The following is a 12,915-nucleotide window of genomic DNA, read 5'->3' on the forward strand; positions in this document are numbered from 1 at the left end:
TCAGACAAAACGCTAGGACGACCACTTCTCGGTGCATCTGTCACTGAACCCGTACTTCGAAATTTGTTAGTCAAATCTCGCACAGTATCGCGATGTGGGAGTGTTGTCTCCGGGAAAACTGAATTAAATGTTTGACGAACTGAAACTGTGTATTTACCGCCAGCTTTGAACACTTGTTCGACTAAAAACACACGATCTTCAATGGTTAGCATTTTAACAGGGACAAAAACGAAACAAACGAACAAGGGAACTAAACTTAAACGTTCACATCAACACGTAACGACACACACCAAAGATGCTACTGACGCTGGCTGAGATAAACTAAACAGTGGAGTGCAGGGAGAGTGTACTCGAAGGGAAGTAGCACAGGCAGGCGAAAAATCATACGACACGCGCGGCTAACAATCATTCGGCACTGCAGAGAGACTTTTTGAACACCCTGCAGAAGCTGTTGGTGGCTCCACAATGGTGTGGACTTTGTTTACATGGAATGGACTGGTCCTGTGGCTCAACTAAACCGATCATTGACTAGAAACGATTTTCAGCCATTCATGGACTTGACATTCTCGAAGAACGATGGAATTTGTATTCTAACTTATTCAACGTACATTCTTATAATACTGCCTTTCACGTTTCACTTTCGGGTGCAAAGACGAATGAATTCTGTGGTTATCCAACACACCAGCATGCTAGACACAGTTATCTGTGCGAAAAACAGTATTCTTTTAAATTCATTCCACAACACTGGAATGTTTGGTCTTGTGCTTTATTGACAGTTGCACTGTACACTAATCGTAAAGTAGATTCTGCACTCTTGAAGTCGAACGTTAAGTTGATTGAAATAAATGGAGTTCATGATATGACGACAGACTTGCCTTTCACCTTTATTGTTAACATTTACGCGTCCGTGATGTTCTTTTGAAGCTTTTTTGAGCGGGCATGTCAGGAACATAGACCGAATTTACGACTTCCGTTGGGAGGTTTAGACGCTCTTCGTCGTTGATCATTGCACCAATGGATTTAACTACATTATTTTTCCCTCGTTTCATATTCTGTTTTCACTGATTTGTTTATGAACCTAGGTATTGTTTGCTACTAAAATAGTTGGCTGACACAACCATTCATGATTCACGCATTCCTCTGTAAGAGTATAAGCGGACACACTTTTCCTCCGTCCTTATTACCTTGCGCAACTGATCGGTTAAGGCGACATGAGCAGTCTATAAGTTGTATTTTAAAACATTAAAGAATGTTCTATAATGTTCAAAAACATTCGTTAACATTCAACAATGTTCGTACAAGCTCGAGACCATTGTAGAACAAACTTGATGTTTTCTTAATGGGCAAACACATTGATGCGGAAGAGACGGAAGATATTTTGGTGACCACCAAAATTTGATAGCGACCTCTTAAAACACTCATGTCTCCAGAAATAGAACAGCCACCACTATAAATCCAGTATTAAGTATAGCGGTGAGGGGGTGAGGGCGAGGAGGGGGGGGAGGGGGCGGGGACTGAGGCCAGACCCAGATGCTAAATCCCGCGAATAGCACTTACAAAAAAACTAATACTTGACTCGCAGTGAAGAGAAATGAAATGATCGTATGTCATTGTTGGCCGGGATGTCCCATTCGGGTTCGGCTGCAAGTCTTATTTTATTCGGTGCCACATTGGGCGACTTGCGGCCGATGATGAGGATGAAATGATGATGAGGAGAGTACAACACCCAGTCCACGGGTCGAGAAAATCTCCGACCCGGCCGGGAACTAAACCCAGACCCAGTGCATGGGAGGCAAGCACGTTACCATCCAGTGAAGCAGGCGGACAGTAAAGAGAGAGAGACACTACAACAGACGCACTAGTTTATCAACACAGTCCACGGCAATCGCTCTGGCAGCCATTTCTGTTTCATTCTCACGAAGTAATACTGGCGTAAAAAATGTTCAAATGTGTGTGAAATCTTATGGGACTTAACTGCTAAGGTCATCTATCCCTAAGATTACACACTACTTAACCTAAATTATCCTAAGGACAAACACACACACCCATGCCCGAGGGAGGACTCGAACCTCCGCCGGGACCTGCCGCACTGTCCAGGACTGCAGCGCCCTAGACCGCTCGGCTAATCCCGCGCGGAGATACTGGCGTAAACACATTCGTAATAAAGTACGGGGGAGGAGTTTTCTTTGATGTCGACACAAGAACAGTGATATATCATTTGAAGTAATGAGTCCGCAGCCCGTGGTCGTGCGGTAGCGTTCTCGCTTCCCGCGCCCGGGTTCCCGGGTTCGATTCCCGGCGGGGTCAGGGATTTTCTCTGCCTCGTGATGACTGGGTGTTGTGTGCTGTCCTTAGGTTAGTTAGGTTTAAGTAGTTCTAAGTTCTAGGGGACTGATGACCATAGATCTTAAGTTCCATAGTGCTCAGAGCCATTTGAACAATTTTTTGAAGTAATGATTGTATTCTGTGCTGCCTTAGCATTCTACACTTTGTTTCCACACCTTTTTATTCAATCAGCAATTTCATGTAAGAGGCCCGTTCAAAAAATTCCGGGACATTCGTAATTTCGCGCCAGTGGTGTGTTGGAGCGAAATGCGGTTGGCATCTCTGCACACGCTCATGTTTAATGTGTTACTACCGGAAGTCCCATTGTTGTATTTCTGTTAGTAATTGTGCAGAGCTCTATTGAGTAGAGCGTTGGGTCGCACAGTTTGTGAATTTCGAGACGGCAGAGTTAGAGGAGCAACGCGTCTGCATTAAATTTTGCGTGAAACTCAAGAAAACCTTTCCAGAGACACACCAAACGATGCAGGAAGCCTACGGCCGTGAGTGCTGAAGCCTTACTCGGTGTTACGAATGGTCCAAACTGTTTAAAAGCGTCCGGACGGAAGTTAAAGACGCCCTTCGACGTCTACTGATGACGCTCTTGTCAGGAATGTCAACGAAATTGTGCGTGCCAATCGAAGACGGAACGTCCGAGAGACTGCAGAAGAATGTAACATTTCAGTTGGATCACGTCATGGAAACCTGACACAGCATGTTGGAATGCATCGTGTTGCCGCCAAGTTCGTCCCACGGCTCTTAAGTCAAGACCAGAAAAACTTTCAGTTTTTGGATCGCTCAAATGACAACGAGATGTTTCTTACGAGAATCATAGCTGGTGACTAGATGTGGGTCTACGGTTATGATGTTGAGACCGAGGTTCAATGTTCACAGTGGGTCGGGAGAGGTTCTCAAAGACCAAAAACAGCTCGTCAGGCCAGGTCAAATATCAAAGCCATGCTGGTGGTTTTCTTTGACTTTGTAGGTTTAGTTCTTCATCAATTCGTGCCACAGGGGACGAACTGTTAGCCGATGGTACTATCGGGACGTGGTGCGACGCCTAGCGCGAAAATGTGAGAAGGTAACAGCCTGAAACGTGGCGAGACAATTCGTGGCTGTTGCACCACGACAACGCACCCGCACATTCACACCTGTTGGTGCGTGAGTATTGCACAAAGAACTAAATCACTGTGCTGCCTCATCCTTCGTGCTCTCCAAACGTGGCCCCTGCGGACTTTTTCTATTTCCAGAGTTAAAAACTCCGTTGAAAGGACGAAGATTTGGAACGATAGACGAGATAACTTCGTAGACGGCCATTCACTCGATCCAGTAAGAGGCGTACCAATATTGCTTCCGGAAGTGGAAACGCCGTCGGAAGCGGTTATGAATTGTGGAGGAGGCCATTTCGAAGGAGACCATGCACAAAAAGTAAAAGGTACGCGTAGAAATATTCTGTGGACACAGTTCCGGGATTTTTTTTTGTTGAACAGTCCTCGTTCTCTGCCTGACTAAAATAGGGAAGCACCCAGAAAAAGAGAAAGAAAGAAGTGTAACTACACAGGTTGTGGTGGTACCGCTATGTAATCATATTTCAGTGCTTACGAAATCTAGCCAATTTACAATGAACACTCAAGATGAGCCCACTTTTCACCATGATGTTGCACCCCATCTGGCAGGGGTGCTTACGCTCATTCGGTCGGGATGGGTAACATAAAGCAGTTGCGTCCGCTCGTGAAGAAAGCTGGCCCACAACTCTTGCAACTTGTCGCAGATATCCCGCATACCGCAACTGGGACTGAGTTGATGTCCGGATTGCCACACACAAGTTCTATCGAGAAGAGATCTGGGGATCTTGCTATCCTCGGAAGTAGTTCAACAACGTGTAGACAGTTTATAAGAGACACATACCATGTGTAGATGAGCATTGTAGTATTGAAAAATAATTCCACGGTACTGTTGCATGCGAAGTAACACGGGGGGGACTCAGGATGCCCATGATGTATCGTTGTGGTGTCAGAGTTCCCTCAGTCACTACCAGGCATGATGTGAAATCACACTCAATGGCTGCTCCCACAATGACGCCAAGAGTAATACTCTCCAAAACACTGGAAGAATGGGACATCTCTCCAGGTCGCAGACACCCTCGCCGTCGATGGTCATCCGGAGTAGTGCAGAACCGCGATTCATCATAGAACACAAGCAGTCCATGCTTCCCGTTCACAGCACCACTCCAAACGGAGCCGTTAGTGTTGTTGTGTTAACGGCGACCTGCTCATGGGACGATAATTCCGCAGTCTGTCACTGTTAGTCTCCGACTATTTGTGTAGAACGAATTAAATGTTGCAGGGAGGGCATTGGCTTGTTTCAGGTAACAGGTACCGACAGAAAGAGGTTACGACGAGCTTATGCACAGAACGGCGATCCTCCATCGTGGCCACCGAACGTGATCGAGCGGAACGTTGAAAACGATTATGCCTTTCCTGACGTCTGTCGTCACGTCTCCATGCAGTCCACCATCAGCATATTCCTCAGAAATTTGGATATTGCTCGATGCGACCAACCGGCCTAAGGGAGACCCACAACGAGGTCCGTTCCAAACTGTCAGGTGCTGCTGATAACGCTGTCTCACACGAGTACGCGGCATCTACATGTCTTCCACAGTGATCTGTTACATAGAATTGTAGCTCTAATGATTCACACACTCGCTGACGATGTGTGCATGCACGAAGTTACGCTGTCATCTCACCGTGTATTCTGAGTGATTCAGTTTTTGTCAGAGCGTGTACGTATCTGTCCTAGCTTCTGTGCAAGTGATGGACGTTTGTACTGGTATATGACTCAATAGTGACCGCAGCTTCGCGAGCGTCGACGAATAAGTTGAAAAGAGTACACGGCACCAATCTTGATACTGCTGTGATTTTTTCTCAGTCTCGTGACGTTTATACCAACTTCAGAAGTTTAATTATATAACTGACTAGGTACTTAAATACGCGGACGAAACGGAAAATCACCTGATATGGAATATGTATGATTTTACAAGTGTACAAAATATTTGATAAGGCGAACATGTCCAACTGAGGAACATATGGACAGAATAAAGCATCCGCTTCAGTTGCCAGGCTGCGCGGAGTGGACGCGCGGTTTGAAGCGCCATGTCACTACTTGCGTGGCACCTCCCACCGGAGGTTCGAGTCCTCCCTCGGGCATGGGTGTGTGTGTGTGTGTGTTGTTCTTAGCATAAGTTAGATTACGTTAGTTAGTAATGTGTAAGTGTAGGGTCCGATGACGTCAGCAGTTTGGTCCCTTAAGAATTCACACACATTTGAACATTTCAGTTGCCAGTAATTGCTTATTTATTGCACGATTAGTTTGTAAGCCTAAAGCTTCAGGTGCCACAAAATAGTTACGGAGACTCGTCGATTTGTGCATCTTACTGACGGTCACAGGGTTTGCAAAACTTTCGAAAATATTTTTAAGTTCGAAGTCGGATAACAAAGCACAAAGGAAAAAAGTTTTCGTGTGGTGTAGTAACAAATTAAAAATTTTGTCATTTATTTTCCTTTACTTGCACTGTGAATCCTTTCTGCTTGCCAAATTTCGTGACTCAATGTCACGGGGAAGTGACCTGTAGGTTTTAATGAGTGATTTCCGCATTGCAGGCCCAGCAGCGTAATATAGTGTAGTCACAGTATGACATTTTAATCCATAGTTAGACCCTGTTAGCTGCTTAGAGTTTATTATTTTTTTGTACTACGAGCTTATTTTGGCATTATCCTCAGTTTCTTGTACAACCTGCAATCATTATGCATAGTACAGACGTCGTCAATTAGATAGTAGTTTACATAGAATATAATATACAGAAGTACATTTACGTTAAGTTGTTCACAACGTATGTACATACTGCATCTGTGTCTGCTCGCTATATCCTTGCTGTCTCATATGATGAACAATGATGTATTCTCCGTATGAAGTATATAGTCAAATGTAAAGATACAGCGGATATGGGTAAAGCTACAAAGCTGTCAATGTAAATCCAACTGTCTGTTCTTACGAGAAATATTCGCAATGTAAGAGAGCAAGTAAATTACGACCATGTACAAATCCAGTATTTAAATACGGCATAACAACGTTAAGTCAACATGGATCGAGTTAATACGCTCATGTTCAGACAAAACGGAGCACCTTAAACAACTACAGATACAACATTCATATTCACAAAACATGTACATTAGTATGCTCCACAGAAATGATTAGCATTTCAGTCACCTCGGTTCAGCATGTGTCCTGTTGCCTAGAAGGCAAAGGGTCCGCCATGACCGCTGATAACTTGCACCGTTTGTGATGGCATCGACGCGTATAAGGCGCGATTGGCGTCCTGTGGTATAGCCATACATGCTGCATTCACCTGGTTGCAAAGTTTTTTTTTATTTTTATTGTTTTTTTGTTTTTTCTTTTTTGTACAGCAGGGTGCTGTTAGTAGCAAGACTTTTTGCCATAAAAACGAAAATAGAAGCTGGGGCATACTCTGCTATGCCTCAGGGGCGACGACACATTACTCAGAAAGACAGCTCTTTCTGCAGGTGTGAAGCAAGTGGTGATTTGAGAACTAAAAAGGAAGAAATAAATAAAGACAGAAATGAAGGCAAATTAAAAAACAGGGACGGAAGCACACACAAATAAAAAGTAAGCTGGCGAGATAATCCCATCGCCCATAGAATTAACGAAATACTAATCTTCTAAGATGATTGCGTGTTTCCTAAGTTTCCAATAATGTTTGGCAATAATTTTTCCAATGTCGAATCTTAGGTAAAGTCAAGTCAAAGTTAGTTGCAAAGTCCGAGTGACAAAGATCCAGGGGTAAACCCAGGTAATTCCTGGACGAGGTGCCTTAGTCAACCCGGAACACCTTTTGATAACCATGGACCATTGCAACTTTCAGAAATCGTGCAAAGGTAGTCGTATATTTCCGATCAGATTCCGCCTGGCGATGCTGGCTCCACAGGTAGTCCATGAAAGAGACAGCATCGGTGAGGGAAAGGTCATAGATCGTTGAAATGGTGTGGCCCAAGAGCCACACCATTGCGTTACGTCTTGGTCGGGGGTGGGCTTGAATATCAGGGGTAAGGAGCCAGTCGATGGACACATTGTCTGGTGTCGTCCCACCGATCAGCGCTATGAGCACACGTGCAAGGTCCCACACTTCTGTGACGTGGGAGCATAAGAGGCGATGCTCTCTGGTGTCGACGTCACCACATCGGCCGCAAGCAGCCGATGGCCGTAGGCGGATGCCCGCCGAGCGATGATTAGTGGGTATTAAATTGTTTACGACACGATACCATAGCGCTGAAACTTCCGTGGGAAGGGCTGGGTTGTTGATATTAGCCCAAGCTTGGTGCCAGATGACCGACGGTCGTCTGTCCTCTAATTTATGTGGTGTGGGCTGGCCTCGAAGAGCCTGGTAAAGGCGCTTCGACGTGCGTGCCTTGTCAGTGGCCACTGTTGGGACATAACTTTGATTGAGGTAATAGTCCTTGACTGTCGTCATCCGGAACGGAATATGTGTCAAACAGACTGGTGCACGCGCCGATCGTGGGCGATAACGGTCGAAGAGAACCGCTGTTGTCCCACCTGGGTCAGTTTCACGCAAGGTGGCGATACGGTGAATCAGGAGGGTCGCACATTTGCGGGGAAAGTCAATGAGTCCAAGGCCACCATCGACCTTTGGCAGTGCATGCCGCCACAAGAGCCAATATACTGTTTTTGAGATGGCTCTGCCGGTTTCCTTCGGTAGCGTAAGGAGTTGTGCTACGTACCATGCCCGTGATAGGATGTAAGTATTAATCAGTTGGATTCGTTGATGGAAGTTCGTCTGTGGTGATTGGCACTGGGTTACAGCGCTGGACCCATCGTTTCACCATATCCGACAGATTTTCGTTTGGCAACATATCTGACGGGCCAGGGCAAAAGGCTGACACCCAGTGACACCACGAAGGCATGTGTTCGTGCAGAAACAAATGGTCATGCACTGTCTTGCTGAAAAATGGCGTCTGGTGCGTTGTGTAGAAAGGGCCGCAGGATGTAGTACTCGTAGGTCACGCAGTGCCCTGGACATGCACCAACTGTAGTTCGAGGTTGTACCCAATAACACCCGACACCATAAGGCCTTGAGCTGGCGTTATATAATCTTGTGCGAATGCAGTCGCTGTGATAACGCTCCCCTGTCTGAGGCGAACCAAAACGAGGCCATCATTTTCAAATAAACTGAACCTGGAGTCGACCGAAAACACTGTCTGTCCCTAGCAGCGTCATTCATACACCATTCCTGTCTAGCGTGTTTCTGCACATTCGTCAAAGGCAGGCGGAGAAGTGCCGTAATAAAGGGCGACGGACTGTCACACCTGATAGTGTACTGTGTGTTACACTGCTCCACTGTCGCGCCACAGCTGAGGAGGCTTCAGATCTGTCCTGAAGTGCAATTCGGATGACGTGCCGATCTTCTCGGGGAGAGGTCTGGGTGGTGCGACCTGACCCATCTCGTCGTATTCTACGGCCTTCTAACCATTCGCCACACACCCGTTGCACTGCCGAAACCCTTTGTCCTACGCTAGCAGCCATTTCTCCGAATGATGCATCGCATTCTCTGATGACAATAAAGCGTCCTCTTACAATGAAATGAACACCCTTAGCTGCTTACAGGCGTTGACATACGTCAACGGGGACAGATGAAAATGTGTTCCCCGACCGGGACTCGAACCCGGGATCTCCTGCTTATATGACAGACGCTCTATCCATCTGAGCCACCGAGGGCACAGAGGATAGCTCGACTGCAGGGACTTACCTCTGACACGCCTCCTGCGACACCCACATTCTCAACGTATTGTCCCGCACTACATTCGTAGTGCCCCCACCCATTATACTCATTACTCGCGGCGCGTTGCCGATTCCCGTAAGACTTCGGGCACTGTCTGTGCATTCGCACAGAATAAGAAGATGGTCAAGTGGCCGGTGAGCCATAACTATATATATACTGAGATGGTATCTGTTCTTTCGGACATATCCGAAAGAACAGATACCATCTTAGTATATATAAAGCGTCCTCTTTCAAACACAATGAATTGCTGGTGCAGTTCGTTCATACGTCTGCGAGGCATGCTGCACCTCTGCTCAAGTCACACTGAACCGTTACTTTACGTTTATAGCGACAACGAGAGCCGTAGGCACATGTTACTGAAAGGTGATGTTGCGCAGCGATATCGATGTGGACTTTGAGACCGCGCGCCGACATGGCTCAAATGCTAATCATTTCTGCAGAAGATGATAATGTACACGTCTTATGAATATGAAAGCCCTATCTCTAGTCTACGATAATGATCGAAGAAGACGAAATGAATTACAATTTGTGCTGCGGCCGGGACTCGAACCCGAGGCTTCTTGCTTGCTAGGTAGAAATGCTAACCATTACACCACCGCAGTGCAAAGGTCAACATTGCAGCACGAACTACCTGAGTGCCCTCCCCCAACACATTATTCAATTAATTTTTCCCTTACATGTTGTTACTACTACCAGGGCTCTCCGATATTGGCAAGCATCCCAGTATGGGACGTAATGGGACGTCCTTGTACCATTGGTGATCTTATAGACCAGGGGCGGGCAGGAATTCTGCACGTGTGCGGTGCACATGCACGTGTGCAGTTAACATGCGTTCTGCGTGCACACACGGGCAAGCTGGCCACCCGCTTCTCACCCCTGCCCACCATACCGTCTCTCCGCTCCTTCCTCTGTAATGCGTTTTGTTTCCTGGCCTGCTTTATTAAATGAAGGAATAAGGTTAGTAGGAGTGCTTGAAAGAAATCATGGTTTGAAAGAGTACCTATTACCTACGATACGTTTTATTTAATTATCACAGGTGGAGTTTACAATACGTTTAATGTCTGGAACAAAATTTCTACATACAGACAAACGCAAACAGTTACGTAAATTTTCATTACTGATGTTTGCTCTTAACCGAGACTTATTAATTTTCATAACAGAAAAAAATCTCTCACAAAAGTATGTCAAGCCCAACATTGACTATCTTCATGGCTTCACGATGGAGACGAGGAAACTCTTGATGTGGAAAGTCGTGATAAAAATCTATTACACGTCTTGCCAAAAGGAACTTGTCTCTCAGACGAGAATTACACTGTAGATCTATTAATTCCATTTGCAAACTGAGATGAATATCACCTACAGAAACCAGAATCTCTCGAGAACTATTCAAAACCTTGGGATAAGTAAGATATATCCCCAAATCGCTTGAGAAATTCCTCTTTTATTGCAATAAGAACGGCAACATACTGAAATTTATTATAATGGCGTTCAATATTAAACTTCCGCTCACCAGCGACAATACTGTCACATATTATACATTTCCAATTTTCACGTTTTTCCACAGAGAACAAATGATTCTCCCATTCCTTTTTAAAAGATAGCGAATGTCCAATTCTCCGTTTCCTTGATTCACTCTGCATTTTCCGGTTCTTGAAATACAACGTTCACTACGTAGTGGTCGCTTCGCTTCAACGTCCGCAGCTTAGCCTGGCACCACACTGCCGCAACCTGCCGGCTGTCGGCACTGTCCCGTTCGACGATTGCACGCGAGCAGCACACGGGCAGCGCTGTGTGTTCAGCGTGCTGCGTTTGCCCGCCCCTGTTATAGAGATAATTAAATCTATCCCTGAGTCATTTAAGTCTCTTTTTATTATCTACGATAACGATCGAAGCAGACGAAATGAGTTAAAATTTGTGCTGCAGCCGGGAGTCGAACCCGGGTCGTGTTGCTTACTTAGCAGAAATGCTAACCATTACACCACTGCAGTACGATGCCCTAAATTGCTGCAAGTTCGTCCAATGCTTGGGTACTTGCCAATATCGGAGAGCCCTTGCAGTAGTGATAATATGTAAGGGAAAAATGAATTGAAGTTTGTGTTGGGGAGGGCACTCAGCTAAGGTAGTCAGTGCAGCGACGTAGACTATCGTTCTGAGGTGATGTAATGGTTAGCATTTCTACCTTGCAAGCAAGAAGATCCGGATTCGAGTCCCTGCTGCAATACATATTTTAATTCATTTCATCTGCTTGGATCATTATCGTAGATAATAAAAAAACAGACCTAAATGTCTCAGGGAAACATTTAATGAGTCGTTCAAGGTGTTCAGTTTTTTCTGAACATGAGTCTAGAAAAAAATGGCTATGAGCACTATGCGACTGAACTTCTGAGGTCATCAGTCGCCTAGAACTTAGAACTAATTGAACCTAACTAACCTAAGGATATCACCCACATCCATGCCCGAGGCAGGATTCGAACCTGCGACCGTAGCGGTCTCGCGGTTCCAGACTGCAGCGCCTAGAACCGCACGGCCACTGCAGCCGGCCATGAGTCTAGAACCAGCTGTCAAATATGTACCTGTTGATGACATACAACAGGAACGACATTGCAATCAGACACACATGCGGTATGTAAATACGTCATGAACAACTTAACGTAGGCATACCTTTGTAAATATTCAGTGTAAACTACCATCTGATTGAGGACATCTGTTCTATGTATAATGACTGCAGGTTGTACAATAACATGATAACATGGAGATAACAAACTCCCGCACATGGCGAGAGCTTCTACTGCTTGTCTTTGTGCTTGAGAAACTCAATTTTGGACAGTAATTTCCAAAACTGAGAACATTTGGAGCATTATCGGCAGGCCCCTCCAACCAGCTCGTGATTTTTTTTCCTTGTGTTGCAGTAAAGGGGATTCGAAAAGTTCATGCCGTCTCACAAAACTATATATTTGACGTGAATAACAATAAAAACTTGGAGTGAATATTAACTAACATACGCATTGATACTACGCAGTGTTCAAAAAGTATCTCCGCACTGCCGTATGATTGTTAGCCACACGTGCGGTATGCCACAGTGAATATACTGAAATCAAACGCAGTGAAATACAAGTTATTAATTTATTGAATATTCATTTTTACTTACAAATCTTCACAATAAATGTTGAATGTGTCCCCCCTGTTGTTGAATACACAATTTAATTCGCCTAATCATGTTTCCAAACACAAGCTGTAGCATTTCTTCTGTAACAGAAGCAGGGAAAGTGGATAAAGCAGTTTTAAATTAATCGATGGATTTTGGGCGGTTTTTATAGACAGTTGCTTTTGCTGCACACCAGAAGAAAAAGTCAGGTGGTGTTAGGTCAGGCGATCGTGGAGGCCAAAGCCCCTGTGAAATTATTGTGTCACAAAAAACATCAGCAAGCAGTGACACTGAAACGCGAGCTATGTGCGCGGTTGCACCATCTTGTTGAAAATAAGCGTTCAGTATTTCACTTAACACAAGCTCTCCCATGAATGGGCACAGAATATCACTGCAGTATCGTTGTGCGCTTGTTGTTTCGTTGAAAAATATGGGACACACAATCCGACGTCTAGAAATTGCAATCCACACTCCTATTTTCACAGAATGAAGTAGTCCCTCATGAATACACAATGGATTTACAGTACTCCACATACGAGAAATTTGCGCGTTCGTGTACCCTGATAAATGAAACCTC

General features: G+C 45.2%; 1 non-coding gene across 1 annotated transcript; it reads right to left on the bottom strand.

Annotated features, from left to right (window-relative positions):
• Positions 1 to 9,055: 9,055 nt before the first annotated feature.
• On the bottom strand, positions 9,056 to 9,129 carry Trnai-uau. Its single transcript has one exon. It is a non-coding gene; the product is annotated as a tRNA-Ile (tRNA).
• Between the last annotated feature and the right edge of the window lie 3,786 nt (positions 9,130 to 12,915).

The sequence above is a fragment of the Schistocerca americana genome, chromosome 9 (assembly GCF_021461395.2).
Source record: "Schistocerca americana isolate TAMUIC-IGC-003095 chromosome 9, iqSchAmer2.1, whole genome shotgun sequence".
Lineage (NCBI taxonomy): Eukaryota > Metazoa > Arthropoda > Insecta > Orthoptera > Acrididae > Schistocerca > Schistocerca americana.